General features: G+C 43.1%; 1 protein-coding gene and 1 pseudogene across 2 annotated transcripts in view; one reads left to right on the forward strand and one right to left on the reverse strand.

Moving 5' to 3' along the window:
- Positions 1-15677, forward strand: part of GARNL3 (GTPase activating Rap/RanGAP domain like 3) — a 147385-nt gene that overhangs the window by 37758 nt on the left and 93950 nt on the right. The window lies entirely within an intron of this gene.
- LOC121473136 lies at positions 1393-11175 on the reverse strand (annotated as a pseudogene).

Consider the following 15677-nt stretch of genomic DNA (forward strand, 5'->3'; position numbering starts at 1 on the left):
TTCTGTACCTTTTCTGGGTCTGGGATAGGAGTTAGAATATTTATGAGATTCTTTTCCTTCCTGTTAAAAGTATATTTGTTGGGTTAGAATATACTGTAGCAGATGATAGATACCTGGAATGAAAATACCCACATTTTCCTTATGAGAGACTAGGGTTTATGTTACAATCTTTTAAAATAGTATGTTTTCATTTTAAAAGAGGAATAATGAAGACCTATTTTAGCCTCAGTTTTTTTAAAAGACAGAATTGTGATCCCCCTCCCCCAATGCCAATTGCATGGAAATTTGAACAAATTTTCAGGAAAATGTGCTCATATAATTTTCTTTATTATTTAACACCTAATATTAAAAACATTGAATTTTATTATTTCTATCTATTTACAAAAAATGGTTGCTTGACTCTATTTGTGCAGTACCCAATTTTCCTCCATTAATATATGCTGCATTCTTGCAGGGTTTAAGTAATAGGAAAAATTATACCAGAGTTGTGTACCAGTAGCATTCTTTTGAATTCACTCAAATATTATAGACTTGACTGTGTATCTGGCCCAGGGCTGAATATTCTTGAAAATATAAAATAAGTAAAAGATTTGGTCCTTGTTCTTAAGGAGCTTACTGTCTTGAGTTGGACAGATAAGATACATAAAATATCTAGAAAATGAATTTAGTCACATAAAAGACACATTGATTGACTCCATCAATGTGTGCTCTGTGTCAGTCGCTAGTGGCACCAGGCCAACTCAGACCACCGCCTCTCCTGAAGGAGCATGTGTATAACTATAATTCGGGGCAGGGACTCGTGAATATTGTGAGAGGGCTACAGATAGGGTACCGTGGGGGTGAAGAGAAGGGAGAACATGACCCATCCTAGCTGGGGATCTCGGGGAAGCAGCCTGGAGGGCCTCTTGGAGGCTGTAGGACGTGGGTTGGTGGTAAAGAACACAGACAGTAGATATTTGCAAACAATGTGATTCTTGGCAGTGATGTATTCCAAGGGCAGTGAGCAAATGGCCCTGCCTAGCAGAGTGTGTGAGGCAACAGAACTGAGTGGCCACAAAGCAAGCAGGCTTTGAAATCCGGCCTGGCTTCATATATCAGCTCCACCACCCACTGTTGTCTATGGACCCTGAACCCCAGTGGTGCTTAAGAACTTGTCCTCTGGAGTAATTTTGTTTCTTCATTTCCTAGTTGTTTGATCTTCTTTTGGCCTCAGTTTTCTCATCTGTGGGGATATTACATTAATATATATTATATAAGCGGGGATGTTAATATTACAGGGTTGTCAGGAGATTAAGTGAGATGATGCACGTAAACCCGGTCCATGTTAGCTAGCTGTGGTGGTAAAGATGAAATTTGGTAACAAAAGTAGAACCTTGGACCTGATCCAATAAGTCATATGAAGCTCTTGTAAACAGTGAAAGTGGTGTTGGGGAAGACAACAAAGGTGGCAAAGATGGACCCTTTATAGACTCGTGGAAACCACAGACTGTCGGACTGGGAAGGTACTTGAGAGCAATACTTGTCAAACCTGAGCAGGCATCTGCATCAAGTGGAGAGTTTATCAAACAGATTGCTGGGCCCCCATCCCCAGAGTTTCCAATCTGGTAGGTCTGGGGTTGGCCAGAATTTGCATTTCTAGCAAGTTCTTAGAGGATGGTGATGTCACTGGTCCCAGGACCACACTTGAAGAAACCCTGCCTTAGAGAAGCCCAGACTAGTCATCGGTTATACCCATTGACCAAAATTCTTCCTTCCATTTGTTCAGGTTTTCTTTCTGGAGCTGTGTGCATGCATGTGTGTTTCTAGCTGACATTTTAAATAGTATAAAGTAAATTTTAAATACATTCTAAAATTCTGTGTATAATTCCCCTACTCCACAGCCACTTTATTCATCTCATTTTGTTACCTTCCAGTCTTTATAGCTACTAACTTCATTTCCACATAGCTATAATCAAATTACACATATAATTTTGTCTTCCTCTTTTTTCATTCAGTCATATTTTGTAAATGTCTTCTTGTTACATAGTCCTCATGTTACCATTTTAATTGTGTGATAGCCCAACATCATTATAAATAATTCTCTGGGGATGCCTGGGTGGCTCAGTGGTTGAGCATCTGCTTTAGCTCAGGTCATGACCCTGGGGTCCAGGATCAAGTCCCTCATCGGGCTCCTTGCAGGGAGCCTGCTTCTCCCTCTACCTATGTCTCTGCCTCTCTCTCTCTCTCTCTGTTTCTCATGAATAAATAAATAAAATCTTTAAAAAAATTTATCTGAATAATAGTTCCCCTCCTTTTGTGAAATTAGGTTGTTTCAACTTTTTCCTTGTCAGGAATGGCATGCCCTTGTGGTTGGAATGGTTGAGAAAAATCAAATGAGCCAAGTTCTATTTTTGCCATCTAAAGATCTCTTGAAATTCTGACTCCAGTGTTTTAAGGAAGATGTTTTCTCTCATCTATGACCAGCAGAGAATTGTTCAATTAAAACTGTTTTTGTGTTTTCTAGGTTCATGAGAAAATAAGTTTTTTTTTAAATTTTTATTTATTTATGATAGTCATACACAGAGAGAGAGAGAGAGAGAGGCAGAGACACAGGCAGAGGGAGAAGCAGACTCCATGCACCGGGAGCCCGACGTGGGACTCGATCCCGGGTCTCCAGGATCGCGCCCTGGGCCAAAGGCAGGTGCTAAACTGCTGCGCCACCCAGGGATCCCAGAAAATAAGTTTAACTGTTTTTTACACACCTGGTTTGATGAATATTGTTGGAAACTCAGTAAATCTTGGGCATCCTGAAACTCAAAGTTTGTAGAAGGGTGCCCAGGAGTCTGCAAAATTGAAGCCTTAGCATAGGTTTCTTTTGACTTTGAACAAATGAGGTAGAAGTCATTGCAAAGAACCAAACTTGGCTATTGACATCAATAACAAGGACAGATTTAAGGTCTCAGTTGCCTTGGTTTAAACTAAGTATGAGGAATGCCTGGGTGGCTCAGTGGTTGAGCATCTGCCTTCGGCTCAGGGCGTGATCCTGAGGTGCTAAGATTGAGTCCCACATCAAGCTCCCTGCAGGGAGCCTGCTTCTCCCTCTACCTATGTCTCTGCCTCTCCCTCTATCTCTCATAATAAATAAATAAATAAATAAATAAATAAATAAATAAATAAATAAATAAAATATTTAAAAAATAAATAAAGTAGGTATGAATTTGGTGAGAGAGAATGTGGAAGCTCAGACCTTTATAGACTCATGGGGGGTTTCTTGGCACTTATCCAATACTCACATATTGAAGGCCTGTCCCCCACACTATGCCAGGCATGGTACTGGGCACTGAGTGGAGGGATAAAGCAGTTTCTCTGCCCTCCTGGAGCTGTGGTCTGGCTGTAGGAACCAGCGGCCTCCAGCATTGATGCTTTGCCAGATTCCAGCTGTTCCCTGCCTTCATCAGGAATTGTTTCCTTGCAAGGAACAAAGATCCACTCAGTCCAGCTCAAGTCTAAAGCAATTCACTGGAAGCGTGTGGGTGAGACTCACCAAAATGAAGCACAGGAAGCACAGCTGGGCCTCATGTGACCAGGAAGCCATCAGACTCTAGTTATTTTCTCGGGTTCTCTCTTGTAATTTCTCCTGTTCACTCTCCTGTGTGTCAATGCCATCCTCTCTGCTGACCAGCTCCCCTGATTGCACAGTCGCCTCCCTCCTGTCTGCTTTCCCAGTGGTGGCAAGTTTTTTTTCTTTTAACACTTCTTTTCATCGTGGTCAAATATACACAACAGAAAATTTACCACTTTTAAGCATACAATTCAGAGGGCAGGAAGTACATTCGCAATGTTATACAACCATCATGATCAACCCACTATCAGAGCATTTTCCATCAGCCTAAAGAATAATAACTGTACCTACTAGATGGTAACTCCGTATTCGCCCTTCTGCCCCAGCTCCTGGTAACCTCTATTCTACCTCCGTCTCTGTGAATTTGCCTATTGTAGGGACCTCGTGTAAGTGGAAGCCTACAATATTTGTCTGTTGTGTCTGGTCTATTTACCTAGCATGATATTTTCAAGGTTCATTCATGTTATAGCCTTTATCAGAATTTCATTCCCTTTTGTGGATGTATTCTATCCTTTGTATATATCACATTTGGTTTATCATCCATTTACCTATCTCATTCATCACTTGGGGGCTTGTACTTTTTAGCTATTGTGAGTAATGTTGCTGTGAGAATTGGTGTGCTGGTCTGTGTTCGAGTCTCTGCTTCCAATTCTGCTGGATCTGTTAACTGGGAGTGGAATTACTATTTTTAGTGATAATTCTATTTTAACTTTTCAAGAACTCCCAAGCGTGTTTCCATTGTGGCTACACCATTTTACATCTCCACCATTGATGAACAAGGGTTCCAGTTTCTCCACAATCTCACCAATACTTGCTGTTTTGTTTAATAGCCATTCTAATGTGCTTAAAGAGGTGCCTCATTATGATTTGGCTTTCATGAGTAATGATGTTAAGCATCTTTTCATGTGTTTATTGGTCATTTGTATTTGTCCTTTGGAGAAATGGTATGGAAGTTATTTACCTTCTTTGCCCATTTTTTAATCAAGTTGTTTGTTTTGTTGTTACTGAGTTACAGGAGCTCCTAATATATTCTGGATGTTAATTCCCTTATGAGATATGTGACCTGCAAATCTTTTTTCCTATTATGTGGGTTGTCTTTTTTTTTAATCTATTGACAATATCCTTTGATGCATAAAAGTTTTTAATTTTCATTAAGTCCAGTTTATCCTTTTTTTTTCTTTTGTCACCTGTGCTTCTGGTGTTGTATTCAGGAAGTCATTACCAAATCCAGTGTCAGGAAGATTTACCCCTGTGTTTTCTTCTGAGAGTTTGATACTTTTAGCTTTTACTTTTTTCCTTTGGACCATTTTGAATTGTTGTATGTGGTATATGATGTAAGGTTGGGATCCAACTTCATTCAATAGGTTCATGCATGATCTATTGGGAGTTATTTTGTGCATGTATGGAGTGACCTAGGAGTCTGGTTTCGTTATTTTGCATATGGATATCCAGTTTTCCCAGCACCGTTTGCTGAAAAGACTGTCCTTTCCTCATTGAATGGTCTTGGCACCCATGTCTAAAATCAACTGACCATACATGCAAGGATTGATTTTGGGGCTTTCTCTTCTATCCCATTAGTTTATATGTCTGTCCTCACACCAGAGTGGTGTTTTAAAATGCTGACAATCGGGGTGCCTGGGTGCTTCATTTGGCTAAGCATTTCCCTTCAGCTCAGGTCATGATCCTGGGGTCCTGGGATGGAGCCCCTCCTTGGGCTTCCTGCTCAACAGAGGGTCTTCTTCTCCCTCTGCCCCTCCCGCCCCATGTGCATGTGTTCTCTCTCTCTCATATAAATAAAATCAGTTTTTAAAATATTGACAATACAGTATCTTTTCTTTCTGAAAACCCTTCATTGGCTGCCCATTTAAGTCCAGACCCTTTACAAATCACTACAAGAACTGGTGTGATCCTGGTTCCACCTTCCTCTTCTCCCTTCCCTCATGCTGGTCTCTCACGGTGCTTCACACATTGTTTCGATCTCTACAACACATTGAATTCTTCCCTGTCCCAGGGCCTTTGCACTTAATCTTCCTTCTGCCTAGAATGGGCTTTCCCATCATGTCTCATGGCTGGTCTCAGCTTAAGTGTCACCTTCTCAGAGAGGCCTCCCCAACCACCGTACCTAAAGTTGTCTTCCTCTCTGTGCTGTTCTCTAACTCAGCATCCTGTTTCTTAATAGTATTTAGCACACTCTATTCATTTCACGTATTGGTTTACTTACTACTCTCCCGTCCACTAGAGATGAAGGTGGGAACCATGTCTGTCATAATTTCTAGGACCTGGCATAGGGCCTGGCGCATACTGAGTTCTTATTAAATGTTGTTTATTACTAAATTGACTTCCAGGCTTCCCACCTCCCCCGATTCCCCTGGTCTTACAGCCCCAATGCCCATCACAGTCTGTTCATTCTTGCGCCCTAATTTCAGATTCCAAGTAGAATGTCATGGATTGGTTCCTGAACCATGGATGGTTGAGGTATCTATCCCTGATTCATACTGTTGTGTTCAGCAAAGTGGGGTCATATTTATACGTGGTATAAATATGGCCTTCTGGCCTCAGCACATTATGTGAATGTGTATTGCTGTACAGAAAGATGATTCTTGGCTAATAAGTGATTTAGCTACCCATCCAGCATCCCTGCCATCTCTGGAAAGGTTATAGACAAAATTCAGTTCAAATGGCATTACACCCCAAATGCATCTCTAACATCGCCTCATATAGTAGATGATTAAAAAACTCAAACTAAAAGCACCTGATGAAAGTTTCTTCTTCTGCCAGTGGACTGTTATCCTGGACACTTTTCAATTCCATAAACAAGGGTACAGCTTATAAGCTCCCTAAAAATAGGAGTCATGGTTCTTTAGTTACCACTCAATCCCTAGCACCAAGCACAATGCCTAGCATTCATTACTTAGTAAATATTGACTGAATGAATGAATGGTTGGATTTGGTTCAAATAGAAATCAAGGAAAAGAATAACAACCCTCTTTGACCCCCCTCCCTCAATATAATTGGACTCATTAGCTTGCAGTGCATTCCATCTAGAACATGACATTTTTCTTCTTGAGGAATTGGAAGTCTGGTCTCTCATGGCAGCATTCTCAGCAAGGCATAGCTATTATACCATTGACCATTCTTCATCACTTCATATGGAACTCTGTCAGGAAAAGCAAAGATTGTTTGTAGCTTTTATTGATCTTTTCTTGGCCTTTGACTCAATGGATATGAAATTGATGTGTTATGAATGATGAATGTTATGGACACAATATAGATCTCTGTCCTTCCAGCCCGCTGCTGATTCTCATATAACCCTACATCTTGATTCTTCTGGGGGTGCCACAGTTGGTAAGGTAATTTCAAGTCCAAATAAATACCATCCAATCCTTTTTAAACTTGTACCTTCATGACTCAAGCCTACATTTGGATGAGTTATATGCTCCCCTGCTGTATAGGAAAGAACCATATAAATGCTTCTGTGAGGATGGCATTGTTTTTGTTGTGATGAACTTGGGATGGCCTCAAAGGCTATCTGTTCTCCCTAATTACTATCAAAAGAACGGTTTACGGTGTACTTTCTTGGCATCTGCAGATTTCCACATTTGAGGTTTTGACTGTTGAGGACTCCTGCAGTCTGATATGTAGTGATTGGTATTTTTCCTCAGGCACGAATTTGAATTATGCCTGGGGGACTGTTGTACAGAAAGATGATTCTTGGCTAATGAGTGATTTAGCTACCCATCCAGCATCCCTGCTACAGTGCAGCTTTGTTTTCTATTCAGGGTTGAGTAGGCCTTTTGTCTTCATAGGCGTTTTATGGGAGAAATTATATTCTATGTGGCATTACCAAATTGAGAGATTATTGAAGGTACCAGCATATTTCCCTCCGGAACATCAAAACATCAAGACTTAGACATTCTACAGCTAAAATCATCATTTTGGCAGATGTTCTCCAAAATGGAACTGGCTCGTATCTAAGTCTTAAATAGCAGGTTGACTCAGTTAGGTACCTCCAGGAACCTTTATCTTAGAGCATTTGCCAGTAAATTAACATGGTTTAAAAGCATGGGTGCTTCTTCGGATATTTTTGGTGTCCTGGTGGGTGACTTTGAACCTTTCCCAGGCTAAAATTTAAAATTACTGCAATCATCTTCTGTGATGTAGGACTTGAGACTTTAATCCTGCAATTATTTATATATCATAATGGAACCAGAAATCTTATGATTATTATTTTATTATTAATTTTAACATTTATTGAACTTTTCCTATGTACCAGTCACTGAGCTAAATGTTTTAGATGCATTTACCTGTTTGACCTTCACAGACAACTGTAGGCAATAGGTACTGTTTGATTATGTTGCACGTCTTGGGTGTTCAGGAACCATTTGTGGATATTGAATGGCTCCCTCATTTAACTGATGATCTCAGAGAGGTCCCACAGACCAGGTGAATGGTAACAGTGACATTTTAACCAAAGTCTGTGTGTCTCCAAGAGCCCCTGGGCCTAATTTCTCCATCTCTAAGCCCATGCTCTTACAGCCCCTACTGCTTATCAGATGTTTTCTAAAGAAATGAAGTTGATTGTTGGAGTGAACACTTCTGCTCTTAATCAACTGCATAGAGAAGCTGTGCTTTAGGTTTTAGCTCAAACGTATAATTTCAGACTCTCTTCTGGCCAAATCTTGATTTTAAGAAGAATGTTGATTTAAAAAAATTATCCAAAGCGATATCCATGCCATAAATGGCTTAAATTTAATTCCTGGATTAATCTAAACCATAAGATAGCTACAAACACTTGACCTGCCATCCTTGGCCTCTCTTAGACTCATTTCTCTTGGTCTGTGCCTTGGCGTTATGCGCTTAGCTTGCCCTGATGGACAGAATGGAACAGAGCCATATGGACCTAGATGGTGTATCTCATGTAGGATGCTCTTGAGGATTTTTCTCAGTGTGCCACAAAGTGTTACTTTTAAGAGGGCCTATGAAAAAAGTCTTGCTGAGGACCAAAAAATATGATGCTTCTCCTGAGAAGCTACTTTGTTGTTAATCTTATAGGCAGTAGAAATCCTGTAAATAAGTTGGGTTTTTGCCTCTTTGCATTGGCCTCCAGGAAGCTCAGAGCCCCATTTATAGCTTGCCTCTAACTGCGTTAAAGGACTTTATAGCATACATCTTAATCTGATTCTCTTGTTTTTACTTTAGTTACTGACATCTAATGTGCCCTTGTTCTGACTTGCTCTGTATCTAATTTTATCCTTTGAGTAAGATATATCTCAATAAGGGACACTTGCATGGCTTAGCTGATTAAGTATCTGACTCCTGATTTCTGTTCAGGTCATGATCTCAGGGCCATGGGATCAGGCCCTCCACTGGGCTCCACACTGGGCCCATGGAGCCTCTTGGGATTCTCTTCTTCTCCCTCTGCCCTTCCTTCCTCCTCCCCTTCATTCATGTGAGCTTGCTCTCTCTCTCTTTCTCTCTTTCACTAAAAAACAGACAAAACATATTTTGGTAAGCTGCTTTAAACATTTTTTTAAATTTTATTTACTTACTCATAAGAGACAGAGAGAAGGGGTGGGGGAGGGCAGAGATATAGGCAGAGAGAGGAGCAAGCTCCCTGCAGTGAGTTGAATGTGGAACTCTATCCCAGAACCCTGGGACCATGACCTGGGCCAAAGACAGATGCTCAACCACTGAGCTACCCAGGCACCCAACATTTTTAAAAAATAAGGTAGAGGGGCACCTGGGTGGCACAATCAATTAAACCTTTGACTCTTGGTTTGCTCAGATTGTGATCTCAGGGTTGTGAGATTGAGCCCTGCGCTGGGCTCTGTGCTCAGTGCAGAGCCTACTTAAGACTCTCCCTCCCTCTGCCCACCTTTCCCTGTGCTCCCACACACTTGCTCTCTTTTTCTCTAAAATGAATTAATAAATCTTTAAAAATAAAATAAAAATAGAGCATAAACAAGCAAGGCGTTTCCACATCTACCCCTTAACAGTGTATCTTCTGTCTGTCATTGATGGCAGTCAGGTTTACAGAATGACTTTGATACTCGTCTCCTTCCCACTCTATTTTTGATATAGCATCACTTATGACCTACTTTCATAAGATCAGCAACACTTGAGGAGCATCAATACCACCTGACCGGCCATTCAGTGACCATCTTGGATACTGCAGACCAAAATGATACCAAACCCACTAGCTAAACACACCCCATAATAAGAATACCAAACAAGTCCTCTGAGTCTTCCCTCACAAAAATCTTGGGGACAGCCACTTCCATGCTATTCAGCACCAGCATGCTCTCTAGTTTCAAAACTAGAACGAAGCTGGCTCAATCGGTAGAGCACACAACTCTTTTTTTTTGGGGGGGGGGGTGTACAGTATACTTTATTGATGGTACATGACAAGGTAGGGCTCCCCAAGCCCCTCCCCTTCCTCGGGGTCTGGGATGTAAATTGGAGGTCAGGAGATTCTCAGTGTGTTTGGGGATTAAGTTGGGGTAGGGACTCCCCAGCAGCTGAGAGCTTCTCTCTTTCTCTCTACCTCTTGTTCTTGCTGGGGCTGGTGGTCCAGGAGGCTCTTACTCCTTGGGGGCATGTGGACCATGAGGTCCACCACCTGGTTGCTATAGCTGAATTCATTGTCATACCAGGAAATGAGCTTGACGAAGTGGTCATTGAGGGCAATGCCAGCCCCAGCGTTGAAGGTGGAAGAGTGGGTGTCAGTGTTGAAGTCACAGGAGACAACCTGGTCCTCAGTGCAGCCCAGGATGCCCTTGCGGGGGCCCTCTGATGCCTGCTTCACTACCTTCTTGATGTCGTCATATTTGGCAGCTTTCTCCAGGCGGCAGGTCAGATCCACAACTGACACGTTGGGGGTGAGGACACGGAAGGCCATGCCAGTGAGCTTCCCGTTCAGCTCAGGGATGACCTTGCCCACAGCCTTGGTGGCGCCAGTGGAAGCAGGGATGATGTTCTGGGCAGCCCCTCGGCTGGCACGCCACAGCTTCCCAGAGGGGCTGTCCACGGTCTTCTGGGTGGCAGTGATGGCATGGATGGTGGTCATGAGGCCCTCCACAATGCCGAAGTGGTCATGGATGACTTTGGCTAGAGGAGCCAAGCAGTTGATGGTGGCATTGCTGACAATCTTGAGGGAGTTGTCATGCTTTTCGTGGTTCACACCCATCACAAACATGGGGGCATCAGCAGAAGGGGCAGAGATGATGACCCTCTTGGCCCTACCCTTCAAGTGAGCCCCAGCCTTCTCCATGGTGAAGACCCCAGTGGACTCCACGACATACTCAGCACCAGCATCACCCCATTTGATGTTGGTGGGATTTCGCTCCTAGAAGATGGAGATGGACTTCCTGTTGATCACAAGTTTCCCGTTCTCAGCCTTGACCATTTCTGTGGAATTTGCCATGGGTAGAATCATACTGGAACATGTACCCCATGTAGTTGAGATCAATGAAGGGGTCATTGATGGTGACAGTATCCACTTTGCCAGAGTTAAAAGCAGTCCTGGTGACCAGGCGGCCAATATGGCCAAATCCGTTCACTCCGACCTTCACCATCGTGTCTCGGGGACGCGGCTGGCACTGCATCAGAAGATGCGGCTGTCTGTCGAACGGGGAGGAGCAGAGAGCCGAGCACACAACTTCAAGTTCAAGCCCCACATTGGGTGTGGAGTTTACTTTAAAAAAATATATTAAGGGATCCCTGGGTGGCGCAGCGGTTTGGCGCCTGCCTTTGGCCCAGGGCGCGATCCTGGAGACCCGGGATCGAATCCCACATCAGGCTCCCGGTGCATGGAGCCTGCTTCTCCCTCCGCCTGTGTCTCTGCCTCTCTCTCTCTCTCTCTGTGACTATCATAAATAAATAAAAAATTAAAAAAAAAAAGAAAAAAATATATTAAAAAATTAAAAATAAATAAAATAAAAAATATATATTAGAATTGGAGCCATGCCCCTCCCAACCATCTGCAGGTGCAGAGTTGCTCATGCTCTTTCTGGTGGCCTCCCATCCCTGTGCTGCTGCGTCCTGCCCCTCAGGGTGATCTCCCAGCTGCTGCAGCGGCCCCAGCTCAGCTCCCCATCTTTGGCTCCTATACCTTCTACTGGTGTCCCAGGGTCTTTGTTCATTGACTCCAGTGGTCTTCAACTAGTGGGATATAGTACCCTGGTATACTGTAAAAATACTTTCAAAGTCTGACCAGTGTATAACAGTTTATTTTTTATATGACCAGAGACATAAACTGTTAACAGATTGCTTGTTTGGTAAAATCTTCACAGGAAATTAAGTTTTCTGCCTTAATTATGTTTTTTCACATCCCCAGGAGGCAAACTTCTCAATGTGTCTCAAACACGCAATCTTTCTCAGTATCTGTTGGATAATGCCCTCTGCCTCTCACACCTTACTTGTGCCAGAGCAATTCTTGCCCTGCACCTGGCACAGGAGCCCCTTCGGCCTCCAGTAAGACCAGGCTCAGCCTCGTGGACCATCAGTTGTAGCAAAAGTACATTTTCAAGCTAGTCAACAATATATCGTGTTATATACCTTTGTATGTTGTTCTCATGAAAAGATTTTCATTGTTTTGAAAATGCTTTTTAAGAACCTATGATTACTTCTGAATGTAGGCAGGCCCACCATCAAAACTGTGGGCTTAGGGTGCCTAGGTGGCTCAGTCAATTAAGCATCTGCCTTCAGCTCCGGTCATGATCCTGGGGTCCTGGGATCAAGCCCCATATAAGGCTCCTTGCTCCCTGGGGAGCCTGCTTCTCCCTCTCCCTCTGCCTGCTGCTCTTTCTACTTGTGCGCTCGCTCACTCGCTCGCTGTCTCTCAAATAAATAAAATCTTAAAAAAGCAAAAAATTGTGGGATCTGACAACCAGACACACACACACACACACACACACACACACACACGTTTGAAAACCACTCTTCTCTCAGTGCTGTTAAAGTTGAAAAGACATTTGGTCTGTTTTCCAACATTTCACCATGTGGGCTCAGAACACTAGAAACTCTTTTTTGGGCCCTCATAAGCAAATCTAGCCTTTTTAACTTACTAACTGCCCCGTGGTGGGTTGGGAGACACTCCCCCGAGGGCCACAAGAGTGGGAACATTTGAGATTCCACTGAGGTCCCTCCTAGCATCCCTCAGCTGAGGCCCTGGCCTTCCAGCCCTCTCCTGTCTCAAATCAAGTCCCTGTTTTCTTTAGGTACGCATCCACCTCATAGGTCGGAGTAGCTTTTCACTCTGTAAGAGAAGGGATCACACATGGTGGGTTCTACGTATAGTTTGCTTCTCTTCCTTTTCCCCAGGGGAGTATAGGGCAAGTCATGCCCCCAGTCCAGTGTGGCTGCCATAGCTGACTGGCCACAAAGGGCTTCCAGTTTCATGCCCACTGTTACCGTTGAGCCCCCGATAATATTCTCATTTATAGGGAACTATCTTACCCATTTAATTAAAGCAGTGATGTCAGTTTCCTTTATGTGTAAGAAAAGGATTGTAGGCTCTTTGGTCTCAGCTTTTTAATCAGTCTACTGTAGTTATCACTGTGGTGCACTCTTTTAATATATAATCTCAAACCACATTTGCTCAAGAGATGTGAAGACTTATTAATTACTCTGGGAGCACATTTCAGCCACTCTCTGAATTCTCTTTTTTGGTCCCTGTGATAATTCCACAGTTTTCCTTCTGAATTCCTCCTTTGGACACTTCCCCTTCTTATTCCTCACTGAGCCTGCTCTTGCCAAGGTCACAAAGACCTCATGGCTACCAGATTCACTCCTGATTTTATGTGACAAGACCAGTCTGCAGCATGGGCCCTATGAACACCTTCTCCCCCCTCAGTGTTTGTGCCTTGTCCTCCTGCTGCCTCACTGCTTCACCTTCTCAGCTTCTTTATGGATTCCCTTTCTTCTGCTGGGTCCTCACTCTGCTCACACTACCTGCCCCTTCTCAGTGATCTCTCCTATCCCATGGCTTCAGTCATTGCCTTCAGACTGACACACACATCCACATATTCTTCTCAGATCTCTAGCAATAGCACGTGGAACCATTTGCCCAAATGCCCACTGCATGTCTCTCCTGGGATGGCCTGCAAGCAACTGAACCTCAGTGTGCCCCAAATTGAACTCAGGTTGTCTCTCTTCCCTACCCCAAACAACTGAGTGAATGGTGCTACTTTCTTTTCAGTTGCTGATTCTAAAAAGAAGGAAATCTCCCATATCCTATATCCAATATTTTAACAAATCCTATTGGTTTTATATTCTAGATAGATTTCATGGCAAAATTGCTCATTATTCATGTAGATGTGCACATACAATTCCAAATAGCCTTTTGAGTGTTTATAAACATATATATGTTTATAAACGTAAACATAAACAAACATATATATGCATGCAAATATGTACATATATATGAATACTAATTCAAATTCCACAACCGCCTGATGAGGTGTTACTACCCCTATTTTACTAGTGAGATAACTAAAGTTCAGAGAGATTAATTAACTTGTTCAAGGTCACTCAACTAGTAAGTTATAAAGCTTGTCCCCCCACCTTATCCTAGCAGGCTGTACTTACTGAGAAGTTCTGTTATCTTGCTGTGTTATGGCCTGCTCTAATGTCCCTGAAACTTCATTGTTCATAAAAGTCGCTTGAAAGGGGTGCCTGAGTGGTTCAGTCAGTTAAGCATCTGCCTTAGGCTCAGATCATGGTCTCAGGGTCTTACTCAGCAGGGAGCCTGCTTCTCCCTCTCCCTCTGTCTGCTTGTTCTCTCTCTGTGTGTCAAATAAAGAAATAAAATCTTTAGGGATGCCTGGGTAGGTCAGTGGTTGAGTGTCTGCCTTTGGCTCAGGGCATGATCCTGGGGTTCTGAGATCGAGTCCTGCATTAGGCTCCCCTCAGGGAGCCTGCTTCAACCTCTTCCTATGTGTCTGCCTCTGTGTGTCTCATGAATAAATAAATTAATTTAAAAATTTTTAAGATTTTATTTATTTATTCATGAGAGACACACACACACAGAGAAGCAGAGACACAGGCAGAGGGAGAAGCAGACGCCATGCAGGAAGCCTGATGTGGGACTTGATCCTGGGACTCTGGGATCATGCCCTGAGCCAATGGCAGACACTCAACTGCTGAACCACCCAGGCATCCCTAAATAAAATGCCTTTAAAAAGTCACTTGAGTTTGTTTAAACTCCAGGCCCTGGTTCATTATGTCTGGGGTGTACAGTTTTTACAAGCTTCCATACTGAAAGTGACTTTAAGGTCCTTACATATTTCTCATTTGATCTCTTGAGGAGCTAGGAAGAGGAAAAGAACAGGAATGTTTGCTCTGTGTACTCCCCTTTTTGTGTGACATTTATGTCATTTCCTCTTTCCCTGAGCTTCTGGCACTTCGTCTTGTCTCCCTGACATCTGGAAGATTACATCCCACCAGTTTTGATAAGATCACATCCAGTGTGTCAGAATGCTCTGCTGTAATTAACCTGAGTCTGGGGGCTTTGATCTAGTGCCATAAAGAGTTATTTCCCAAATATTGAACTCTGTCAACATCATCTTCATGCTTTCAAACAAACAACCAACCTTCAACATGTCTCCTTTGTTTATGGAATAAAGCGGGAAGTTGCTTAGCCTGACCCATAAGGCTTTACCATAGTCTCTCTCCAGCCTGTCTTTGGAGCCTGTGCTCCTCTGACCCATGATCCAGCCAAATAGGCCTTTACCTATAATTACCCAGGCCCCCATGGCCTCTTTATGGCTCTCTTTCCTTCTAAAATACCTTCTTGAAATATGTGTCTGCCAGATCTGTTTTCCAAGCAGCCTTACCTGATTCCCCTATAAAAAAGTCATCTTTTACCCGTTAGAACCCTCCATTTCTTGGGGCAGCTGGGTGGTTCAGTCAATTAAGTGTCCGATTCTTGATTTCGGTTCAAGTCATGATCTCGGTGTCATGAGATCGAGCCCCATGTGAAGGCCTGTGTAAAGCTCTGGACTGGGCATGGAGCCTGCCTAAGATTCTCCCTCTGCCCCATGCCCTCCCCCCAACCCCACCCCACACTTGCCCCCCC

The sequence above is a fragment of the Vulpes lagopus genome, chromosome 12 (genome assembly GCF_018345385.1).
Source record: "Vulpes lagopus strain Blue_001 chromosome 12, ASM1834538v1, whole genome shotgun sequence".
Classification (NCBI taxonomy): domain Eukaryota; kingdom Metazoa; phylum Chordata; class Mammalia; order Carnivora; family Canidae; genus Vulpes; species Vulpes lagopus.